This window comes from Schistocerca americana, chromosome 1 (genome assembly GCF_021461395.2).
Source record: "Schistocerca americana isolate TAMUIC-IGC-003095 chromosome 1, iqSchAmer2.1, whole genome shotgun sequence".
NCBI lineage: Eukaryota > Metazoa > Arthropoda > Insecta > Orthoptera > Acrididae > Schistocerca > Schistocerca americana.
In genome coordinates this window covers 64,763,117-64,775,468 of record NC_060119.1, presented here as the reverse complement: position 1 = coordinate 64,775,468, position 12,352 = coordinate 64,763,117, and positions in this window count along the sequence as shown.

Below are 12,352 nucleotides of genomic sequence, written 5' to 3'. Positions count from 1 at the left end.
TTCTCCTTACGTCGCTGCACCACTGGTGTTGCTCACTCAGGTGGCATACAGCTGAAAAGGTGCAGCAGCAGCATTCGACGCAGAATAATGTCTCCATAGTGTTGTTGTGTAACAGATACAGCACTACTCGCTCCATATTCAGTGGGAGCTAGACAAACCCAAGACGATGCTTCATTAGGCTCTTGTTTGCTCTCCCTCGATGCGGAACCGTGTTCTACTTTTATTCGACCCATCCCCCCCCCCCCCCCCCCCGACCCACCCGCTCTCCACCGCCCGGTACCACTGGCCTGGCGTGAATAAACGAGTCAAGACCCTTCCAGCGCTGGAAACAAGCGCACATCTGCAAATGAAAAGCGGGATTTGAAAAACAATTAGCCGGCTCTTGTCGCCCGCAGGCGCCACAGCTGCTGGCGCGCCGTTGTACCTGCTGAGCACCACCTCCCAACCTCCCTCCCTCCACCGCCACCCCCCACCCCTCTCACCACCCACTGTACTCATCTGAAATCCCACCCATTCCTCCTCACGCTTTGTCTCCCGCATTTCCGTTCTTGCAACTCCACCGCTTGCTCCTCGCATTTCTGTCTTCCCTCTGCTCTATTGTCAGCGAGCGTACCTCTTGCTGTTTCCTCGTCTTCATACAGGCAGACATGAGTTGGCACACAGTTTCAGTGGTCACAATTTCGCCTTTACCTCAATGACCTTAGAATCTGTGCGCAGCATTAAATACACATGGACGATAATAGCTAACGCATCTCGAATCTGTGAATGTGAAAAGTAAAAGGGCAAGTGGGATAAAATTATTTAAATGTGGCTTTGACAAAATGAGTCCCTCTAGAAACACTTCAGTAGCGTCCACACCGCAGCACACCGACTACTTAATGTCAAGTACTATGAGATGTCGAAGGCCATGGGTCAAAGCAGTGTGCTGGCTGCAGCACACTGAGGTGACAAAAATCATGGGAGGGCAGTGCACTGGCATAGCTGTCATTTCTACTCAAGTGATTCATGTGATAAGTTCAGAATGGTTCAAATGCCTCTGAGCACTATGGGACATAACATCTGAGGTCGTCAGTCCACTAGAACTTAGAACTACTTAAACCTAACTAACCTAAGGACATCACACACATCCATGCCTACATCAACATCTATACTCCGCAAGCCACCTGACGGTGTGTGGCAGAGGGTACCTTGAGTACCTCTATCGGTTCTCCCTTCTATTCCAGTCTCGTATTCTTCGTGGAAAGAAAGATTATCGGTATGCCTCTGTGTGGGCTCTGATCTATCTGATTTTATACTCATGGTCTCTTCGCGAGATATACGTCGGAGGGAGCAATATACTGCTTGACTCCTCGGTGAAGGTATGTTCTCGAAACTTCAACAAAAGTCCGTACCGAACTACTGAACGTCTATCTTGCAGAGTCTTCAACTGGAGTCTGTCTATCATCTCCGTAACGCTTTCGCGATTACTAAATGATCGAAGCGCGCTGCTCTCCGTTGGATCTTCTCTATCTCTTCTATCAACGCTATCTGGTATGGAACCCACACTGGTGAGCAGTAATCAAGCAGTGGGCGAACAAGTGTACTGTAACCTACTTCCTTTGTTTTCGGTCTGCATTTCCTTAGGATTCTTCCAACGAATCTCAGTCTGGCATCTGTTTACCGACGATTAATTTTATATGGTCATTCCATTTTAAATCACTCCAAATGCCTACTCCCAGATAATTTATGGAATTACTGTAGCCACATGATAAAGGATCTTCCTTTCTACGTACTCGCAGCACATTACACTCGTCTACATTGAGATTCAATTGCCATTTCCTGCACCATGCGTCAATTCGTTAAAGATCCTCCTGCATTTCAGTACAATTTTCCATTGTTACAACCTCTCGATATACTACAGCATCATCCGAAAAACCCTCAGTGAACTTCTGATGTTATCCACAAGGTCATTTATACATATTGTGAATAGCAACGGTCCTGCGACACTGCCCTGCTGCACACCTGAAATCACTCTTAATTCGGAAGACTTCTCTCCATTGAGAATGACATGCTGCGTTCTGTTATCTAGGAACTCTTCAATCCAATCACACAATTGGTCTAATAGTGCATATGCTCTTACTTAGTTCATTAAAAGACTGTGGGGAACTGTATCAAACGCCTTGCAGAAGTCGAGAAACACGGCATCTACCTAGGAACCCGTGTCTGTGGCCCTCTGAATCTCGTGGATGAATAGCGCAAGCTGAGTTTCATACGATCATCTTTTTCGAAATCCATGCTGATTCGTACAGAGTAGATTTCTGGTCTCCAGAAAAGTCATTGCGCTCGAACATAATACGTGTTCCAAAATTCTACAACTGATCGACGTTAGAGATACAGGTCTATAGTTCTGCACATCTGTTCGACGTCCCTTCTTGAAAACGGGGATGACCTGTGACCTTTTCCAACGTTTTTCCCGAGACAAATAAGGTTCGGACGTGGTTATGGACGCACGACGTGAATTAACGGACTTTGAACGCAGAATGGTAGTTGATCTAGACGCTAGTGACATCCCGTTTTGGAAATCGTTGGAAATTCAATATTCCGACACCCGCAGTCCCAAGAGCGTGCCGAAATACCACATTCCAGGCATACCTCTCATCACGGACGACGCAGTGGCCGTCGGCCTTTACTTAAGGGGAGCCGGAGGTGGTCAAATCCAAAAAATTACAATTTTTTTTATGCTACCGAAAATTAGTTGGAACATTCCTCTTTAATGTATACATTGAATTATTGTTCTACTCGCCCTGGAAGTGGAGTTATTACCATTTTCCCCCACGCCTGCAGAGGAAATGGGCGGGCGCTGAATGCATCTAACACCCTCTCGTGACTTCCTGACGAACTGCTTGGGATTTTCTCGGCCTGTTACGCATACAGCGAGTGTGCAAGGGTTGGCTACATTGTTTTCTGTGACAAATGAAGCGCTAAGAGCGCGGAACGTCGTCTCTTTGCTGTTTACCGTTTCGAATCAGTTCAATGTTGCGCCTGTTGTTGGTAGTATTATACTTCTTGTGTAAAGCGTTGTTCTGGTTACGATGCCACGTTTTATTGACCATGTATATAAGAAGAGGAAGAAAGTAGGGAAAAGAAAATTAACACTAATACCAAGTTGCGATACTACAATTACTGAAACAGTGCGTTCTTCTGCTAAGCAACACATGGCCGGCCATAGCCCTGTGACATCTTCTAGCAACAAGCTGACTGGTGGAAGTGACAGATTTCGTGAATATGTTAGTGACAGTGATGATATTTTTCACGACTTAGCACAGCCAGAATTGTTACACAAATGTCTACACGGAAAGACGAAGAATCCTAATGAGAGCGTAAACAATTTGATTTGGAATGTGATACCTAAAAGGGTGTTTGTAAGCATAAAAACACTGCACCTTGGCATTTATGATGCAATAGCAACCTACAACCAAGGGAACAGTGTGAAGTGTGAAGTTCTGAAGGAATTAGGATCTACAGCTGGGGTGAACACTGTACGAGCACTAAGAAAAATTGACAGAGAAAGGATAAGAGGAGCAGAAACAAGAGAAAAGCATATGAAGTATGATGGAACAACAGGCCAGAAAAGAAGACAGAAGAGGAAGCTTTTGGAGGATGAAGAAGAAGACCCTGATAATCCATCCTATAGTGCAGGAATGTATTGAGAAACTTTGATAGCCATTTCCCGTAAATTAGAATTTTTCGAATATAAGGAACATTTTCTCAAAATCCACTTAAGCTAGAGAGATGAAATTTTTATACAGCACTCCTAGTGGTCAAACTTACATTGTAACACAGCCATTTGGCAATATGTTTAGTAGTTTCATTTCAGTTTAATTATAAAGCAATTATTTGTAAAAAAAATTTGGGTCATTAATAAAAAAATAATTGGAAGGAAACTAGAAAAGATACTCCAAAGTCCCTCTGTCATAACTGCAATACTAAACCACTCTATATGTAAAAAAAAAATTCAAATTTTTCTATTTGGTAGTTTATTCATAAATGTTCCTCAAACTTAGTGATTTTAACATGGGCAGCATAGGAACCTCCGGCTCCCCTTAACGATCGAGATCAGCCGATTTGGGTAAAGATGTCAGTGCTAAAAGACAAGCAACACTGCGTGAAATAACCGCAGAAAATAATGTGGGATATACGACGAAAGTATTCGTTAGGAGAGTGCGATGAAATATGGCGTTAATGGGCTATGGAAGCAGTGGTGTTAATGGGCTATGGCAGCAGTGGCGTTAATGGGATATGGCAGCAGACGAGTGCCTTTGTTCAACGCACGATATCGTCTGCAGCGCCTCAGCTGGGGGCTTTGCAATATCGATTCGACCCTAGACGTCTGGAAAAACGTGGACTGATCGTATGAGTCACTGTTTCAGCTGGTAAGAGCTGATAGTAGGAGCAGACCCCACGAAGCCATGGACCCTGAATTGTCAACAGACACTGTGCAAGCTTGTTATGGTTCCATAATCGTGTGGGCTGTGGTTAGGTGGAATGGACTGGGTCGTCTGGTCCAACTGAACCGATCATGGACTGGAAATGGTTATGTCCAGCTACTTGGCGACCATGTTCCCAAACAACGATGGAATTTTGGTGGGTGACAATTCTCCATTTCAAGGAGCCACAGTGTCCGCGACTGGTTTGAAGAACATTCTGGCGACTTCGAGCGAATGAACTGGCCACCACGATCGCTCGACATGAATCCATCACTTATTTATGGGACGTGACGCATGAAATCCTACAGCGGCAACATTTTCGCAGTTATGGGCGGCTGTAGAGGCACCATGATTCAATCATTCTGGAGGAGACTTCCAACAACTTGTTGAGTCCATGCCACGCCGAGTTGCTGCACTACTCCGCGCCAAAGGAGGTGACACACGATATTAGGAGGTACCCGATGACTTTTGTCACGTCAGTGTATTTCTTGACTTGAAAAGCATTTAACTCAGTAGCACAGCGACACTCACTAAAGCAAATACAATAGTGTTAAGAATGAAACGAAATTTGCGACTCCATTGGGAATTCGTTGGCAGGGAGGACGCAACTTGTTATCTTCGGCAGATTTAGAAGTAACATCAGATACCACTCGAGGAAGTGTGAAGGGACCCTTGCATTTCACATCATACAAGTACGACAAGGCATACAGTACTGAAAATAACCTCAGACAATTTTGGAGATGAGGCAGTTACATATAATGAAGTAGTACCTGAAAAACTTTGTACTAACATGCAGTCAGGAGTGCATAGAATATGAAAGTAATGCAAAAACTGGCATTAGATTTAAAAGTAAAACTGTGTATTTCAGGAAATGTATATCAGTAACATACTATGACTAAAATACTAACGAGTCACAATTGGAACCAGTCAACTCACGCACGAGTAATACCTGAGGATACAATTTCACGAGGACGTGAAATTAGTTCATCACATAGGATCAGACGGAGATAAAGGGAAATTGGTAGCCTGCTGGTAAACAGCAATGCGTTTACGAATGAGACTGCATACAAGACACTCGTACGACGCATACTAGGATTTTTCTCAACTGTTCGGCATTTGTATGAAATGGGACTAAGGAGAAATATTTAACGTATGTAAAGAGGGTCAGTTCGAATGGTCAGAGATTTGTTTAATTCACAGAAGAATTGTTGAAAAACCTGATTTGACAGACGGTTGAAAATAGACAGCAACTACCCCTTGAAACAGTAGGAATTTCCAAGAACCAACAACAAGTTAGGAATCAAGGAAAATGCTGCAAGCTCTGACGTATTGCTACCCTACAGATACTGACATCATGATTACATTACTATAGCACACAGAGAGTCATCTCAGCTGTAAATCTTGCTCTGCTTCATACGCGAATCCTAATGAGTAGTACACTGGAAAGTACGATCTACCAAACACATCACTGTTGTTTGCAGGATATGAATGTACAGGCTCTGGGCCCATAAAACATTTCGTGTGCTTTAAAATGGGTTGGCTCATAAGGTATTACATGTACTTTTAAGATAGCCAACCCAACTACCATGATGTGCCCCAGCTGCCAATCCTGACGTGCAAGAGATACTTCATGGGCCAGTTTTATGTTACTGAGTCTGTAGATGTTGAACATAGAGTTTTCAATTTCCCAGTGAGGCTTCAGTTTCAGTCTGTTCATCGTTTTCCACATGGGTTAATCTATACTGTTAAAAGTTTGCTCACAAAACTTACAAATCCCTCACACAATAACTCAACCACCACATTATTCGACGGTTCTGTACATCCGTCTTGCCATCGGCATGTTTCAGGGTCCACCACACAGCTCGACTCCAGATGACGGTTTGCCATGCATCATGCACCTAACAGAGGTGTTCCTGGCGGGCGAGTCCTCATATATAAGCAGGTAATCCACCTAGAAACATTCTCAAATATGATAATTTCGGTGGGCCTCATGTTGTGGTATATAGGGAGGGGTAATGTTTTTGGAATACGTTATATTCATCAGTCAACGTTATTGTGATACCGTACTCCTTTCCAATGTGTAACTGGCCAGCCCGTTCCCCCGACTTCAGTCCTCTCGAGCACCTGTGGGATGCGTTGGGGAGACATATTGCAGAAGGTAGACATGCACCAACGACTATCTAACCGTGCTGCAGGACGAATGGAAGGCAGTACCACGAGAACTCCTTACCAGCCGTCTGGCCAGCGTGGGACCACATTTCACAACATACATCGCCATCCGTTGTGATCACGTAGCCAATTATTAAGAACCATGTTCTGCCTTTTTTCTTACGGCCGGGAGACCATCATAAACCGTGGTGACTTCAGTGTAGTTATCTTCTTTGAACTACTGTGTGATTTCTGTTCATCTCACTGCGTAATCCTTTCAGTTTCCTTCTGTACTATACTGCAACATTCTTTGTATCAATGGTCCAGTTTTCATCCAACTTTTTACTTGGAACTGACGCGTCATACGAAACCTACTTACGTCCTTAAGTACTGCAAACTAGCGTAACATCGGGTGTGCCGCAAGGAAGAGTAACTGGACCTCTACTATTGTCCATATACTGTACATACTGACAGCATCAGCAACACTAAACCGAATGGTATCCGATTATAAGTTAGTGGTGCAACTCTTGAGCACATCACATCCTTAGAGCTGTTGTTGTGGTCTTCAATCCAAAGATTGGTTTGACGCAGCTCTCCACACTAGTCTAGCCTGTGTGAGCCACTTCATATCCGAATAACTACTGCAACCTACAACCTTCTGAATCTTCTTAATGTATTTATCTCTCTGTCTCCCTCTACGAATTTTAGCCTCCACGATTCCTTCCAGTACTAAATTGGTTATTCCTTTATGCCTTAGAACGTGTCCTAACAAACGATTCCCTCTTCTAGTAAAGTTTCTCTTCTTGTCTAAACTATTTATTGTCCACGTTTCGCTTCCATACATGGCTACACTCCATACAAATAGTTTCAGAAAAACTTCCTGACACTTAAATCTATATTCGATGTTAACAAATTTCTCTTCTTCAAAAACGCTTTCCTTGCCATAACCAGTCTCCATTTTCTATCCTCTCTACTTTGACTTTGCTCCCCAAATAGAAAAACCCGTCTATTACTTTAAGTGTCTCATTTCCTAATCTAATTCCCTCAGCATCACCTGATTTAATTCGACTACATTCCATTATCCCCGTTCTGCTTTTACTGATGTTCATCTTATACATTCCTTTAGAGACGCTCTCCATTCCGTTCAAAAGATCTTCTAAGTGGTTTGCTGTCTCTGACAGAATTACAACGTGGTTGGCAAACCTCAATGTTTTTATTTCTTCTCCCTAGATTTTAATTCCCTTACTGCTTGCTTAATATACAGATTGAATAACGTTGTGGATGGGCTACTACGCTGTCCCACTACCTTCTCAACCACTGCTTCACTTAAGCGCCCCTCAACTCTTATAACTGCCGACTGCTTTCTGTACACATTGTAAAAAGCCTTTCACTTCCTGTATTTTACCACTGCCACCTTGCAATTTGGAAGAGAGAATTCCAATCGGCATTGTTAAAAGCTTTCTCTACGTCTACAAATCATAAACGTAGGTTTGTCTTGCCTTAACCTATCTTTTAAGGTAAGTCATAGGGTCAGTATCGCCTCGCGTGTTCCTACATCTCTCTGGATTCTATACTGATCGTCTGTAAGGAATTCGTGTTAGTATTTTGCAACAGTCACTTATTAAACTGATAGTTCGTTAATTGTCACACCTGTCAGCGCCTGCTTTATTTGGAATCGACTGCACATCGACCAGCGCAGCACCGCGAAACGGTATCAAGAAGGCGCTGACCCACGTGCCAATGGAAGGAGTGGGCAGCGCAGCACCTCCAGGAAGACAGAGTTTAGAGCCATCTGTGAACGCTGACTTCTTGTCTAATCGTTTGAGCATTTAACGGTAATATTAAGAAGCAATATGGAACGGCACAGTAGGTAAAGTCATGGCTATGGAAGGCAAAGATTTAGAATTGTCGGGATGGTACTGGGAATCTGCGATGCATCTGTGTAGAAAATTTCTTGGAAGAAGATAGTATACCGAATGTCAGATAAATTTTCCAGTAATTTTAGTCTTCATCAAGTAGGCGTCGCAACAGATATCAAAAGAATTCACAGACGCGGTGGTAGTACCGTAACAGAACTGTTTAGCCCATACAAAAGTGTAATAGACGTGCACGGAGAACACATGTGGAAGGCCTTGGCAGAAAATCGATGTAGTGCCCGCGAACCTCCGTTGGGTAAATGTAAAGAAACTACACTCCTGGAAATTGAAATAAGAACACCGTGAATTCATTGTCCCAGGAAGGGGAAACTTTATTGACACATTCCTGGGGTCAGATACATCACATGATCACACTGACAGAACCACAGGCACATAGACACAGGCAACAGAGCATGCACAATGTCGGCTTGCCATGCCATTTCCACCTGGCGCCTCAGTTGGACCAGCGTTCGTGCTGGACGTGCAGACCGCGTGAGACGATGCTTCATCCAGTCCCAAACATGCTCAATGGGGGACAGATCCGGAGATCTTGCTGGCCATGGTAGTTGACTTACACCTTCTAGAGCACGTTGGGTGGCACGGGATACATGCGGACGTGCATTGTCCGGTCGGAACAGCAAGTTCCCTTGCAGGTCTAGGAATAGTAGAACGATGGGTTCGATGACGGTTTGGATGTACCGTGCACTATTCAGTGTCCCCTCGACGATCACCAGTGGTGTACGGCCAGCGTAGGAGATCGCTCCCTACACCATGATGCCGGGTGTTGGCCCTGTGTGCCTCGGTCGTATGCAGTCCTGATTGTGGCGCTCACCTGCACGGCGCCAAACACGCATACGACCATCATTGGCACCAAGGCAGAAGCGACTCTCATCGCTGAAGACGACACGTCTCCATTCGTCCCTCCATTCACGCCTGTCGCGACACCACTGGAGGGCGGCTGCACGATGTTGGGGCGTGAGCGGAAGACGGCCTAACGGTGTGCGGGACCGTAGCCCAGCTTCGTGGAGACGGTTGCGAATGGTCCTCGCCGATACCCCAGGAGCAACAGTGTCCCTAATTTGCTGGGAAGTGGCGGTGCGGTCCCCTACGGCACTGCGTACGATCCTACGGTCTTGGCGTGCATCCGTGCGTCGCTGCGGTCCGGTCCCAGGTCGACGGGCACGTGCACCTTCCTCCGACCACTGGCGACAACATCGATGTACTGTGGAGACCTCACGCCCCACGTGTTGAGCAATTCGGCGGTACGTCCACCCGGCCTCCCGCATGCCCACTATACGCCCTCGCTCAAAGTCCGTCAACTGCACATACAGTTCACGTCCACGCTGTCGCGGCATGCTACCAGTGTTAAAGACTGCGATGGAGCTCCGTATGCCACGGCAAACTGGCTGACACTGACGGCGGCGGTGCACAAATGCTGCGCAGCTAGCGCCATTCGACTTCCAACACCGCGGTTCCTGGTGTGTCCGCTGTGCCGTGCGTGTGATCATTGCCTGTACAGCCCTCTCGCAGTGTCCGGAGCAAGTATGGTGGGTCTGACACACCGGTGTCAATGTGTTCTTTTTTCCATTTCCAGGAGTGTATTTTGGAAGCAGAATGTGTGATTGTTAATGCGCCACTATAGTACGTCTCGCGCAGAGGTGATGAGAGTAAGTGTTCCCAAGAAAAAGGAGCACAGGATGACATTAATTTTTAGGTTTCTAGAAATTTATGGAAGTTTTCCAAGATGCCGTTTTTATTCAAGAGATCAGGGGCCGGTTCTTTTAAAGCCATATGATCCCCACGCTTCCACACAAGGTGGTTTTCTTCCAAGGTTGCTTTGGTCTGTTGCCAAAGGAGGAATGACCAACTTAGAAGCCGGAGAGCCTCCTCAGTCTGTCTTCCTGAAACGCCACAGGAGAGCCGGCGCTGTTCAGTTCGGCTGCAAGGAACTACTGTTTACCATTTTGTGCCACGTCGGCACTTGTCAATAGTCACATCGAGGGGCAATGACTTCTCTTCCGTTTACGAAGCTCCGGAGTTACTCTCGCGCAGTTCAAATGGCTCTGAGCAATATGGGACTTAACTTCTGAGATCATGAGTCCCCTAGAACTTAGAACTACTTAAACGTAACTAACCTAAGGACATCACACACATCCATGCCCGAGGGAGGATTCGAACCTGCGACCGTAGCGGTCTCGCGGTTTCAGACTGAAGCGCCCAGAACCGCTCGGCCACCCTGGCCGGCTCTAGCGCAGTGGTCGGCAGGGAGTGGACTGGGAACAGTGCAAGCCGGCAAGTGTTACGGGCGAGGTGTGGCTTGTGCGCCGGGATAATTCGTCGGAAACAGCTGCGTGGCGTCTTCGATGCCCCGCTCAACCAGTGTTATTGCAGAAGTATCAAGGCTTGATTGGAAAACATGAATTTGTGGTGATGTAAGCACGTAAGAAGCGTGCATTTGAGTTAAAATATGATTGCACTGCGCTGAGAGTTTACTGAACAAGTCTCTTGGAAACGTTCACCGCAGTTTGTCATGGTCTGTACTTTGGAAAATACCGAGTACCTTTTGCGGTCAGGTATTTCAAAAGGGACATTGAAGACATTCTTATAAGGTGGCAGAGTAATTGTCTGTTAAGTTTTCGTAGCAGCCTGGCGCTGCTGACCTCGTTACAGGTGCTTGCATATTATTTGTTAAGCTGATGAAATGTTATTTTCAGTGTTGTGGCGTAACAAGACAGCTACGCCACACTGAAGTAGCCGAAAGGCACGCGTTTAGCAGGCACGTTATAGGTCTGTAACAGGATACGTAATGAATGGTAGCAAGAAAAGTACGTAGCTGCTATAATACTTAACTTTTAATCCATCATTTGCTTACAGCGTTCTTGAGGAGACATTTCATACGATAACTATCAAACTATGTAAGGCTAATCGCGCCTTGCTAGGTCGTAGCCATGGACTTAGCTGAAGGCTAGTCTAACTGTCTCTCGGCAAATGAGAGAAAGGCTTCGTCAGTGTAGTCGCTAACAAAGTTGTACAACTGGGTCGAGTGCTAGTCCGTATCTCGAGACCTGCCTTGTGGTGGCGCTCGGTCTGCGATCACACAGTGGCGACACGCGGGTCCGACATGTACTAATGGACCGCGGCCGATTTAAAGCTACCACCTAGCAAGTGTGGTGTCTGGCGGTGACACCACATTCAGTGTATAACATATGCCTGTTGCAGGTTGATAAAACCAGTGTCTAAGTGCTATGTATACGAGGGCAGTGTCTGTGCTAATGAACTCCATGTAATGCTCCTCCTGTTGTGTCGCCTACTGTGGGTGTCAGCACCGACACAAACGAGGAAAGACAGAAGTTGCGATGGCTGGTGGCAGGGATCCAAAATGATCTGTACATAACACTTGCGCATTAACAGAACACATTATTTTTAATAAGGAAAGAAACATGACTTAATTTCTCGCTATGAGGTGGCTTGATGTGCTTCCTGTGCCTGCTACATGCAATTAGTTTTACACGCCGCGCGGAGTGGCCGCGCGGTTTGAGGCGCCACGTCACGTACTGCGCGGCCCCCTCCCGCCGGAGGTTCGAGTGCTCCCTCGGGCATGGCTGTGCGTGTTGTTCTTAGCATAAGTTAGTTTAAGTAGTGTGTAAGTCTAGGGACCGATGACCTCAGCAGTTTGGTCCCATAGGAATTCACAAACATTTGAACTTCACACACATCCATGCCCGAGGCAGGATTCGAACCTGCGACCGTAGCAGCAGCGCGGTTCCGGACTGAAGCACCTAGAACCGCTCGGCCATAGCGGCCGGTGCAGGCTAAGTTTCA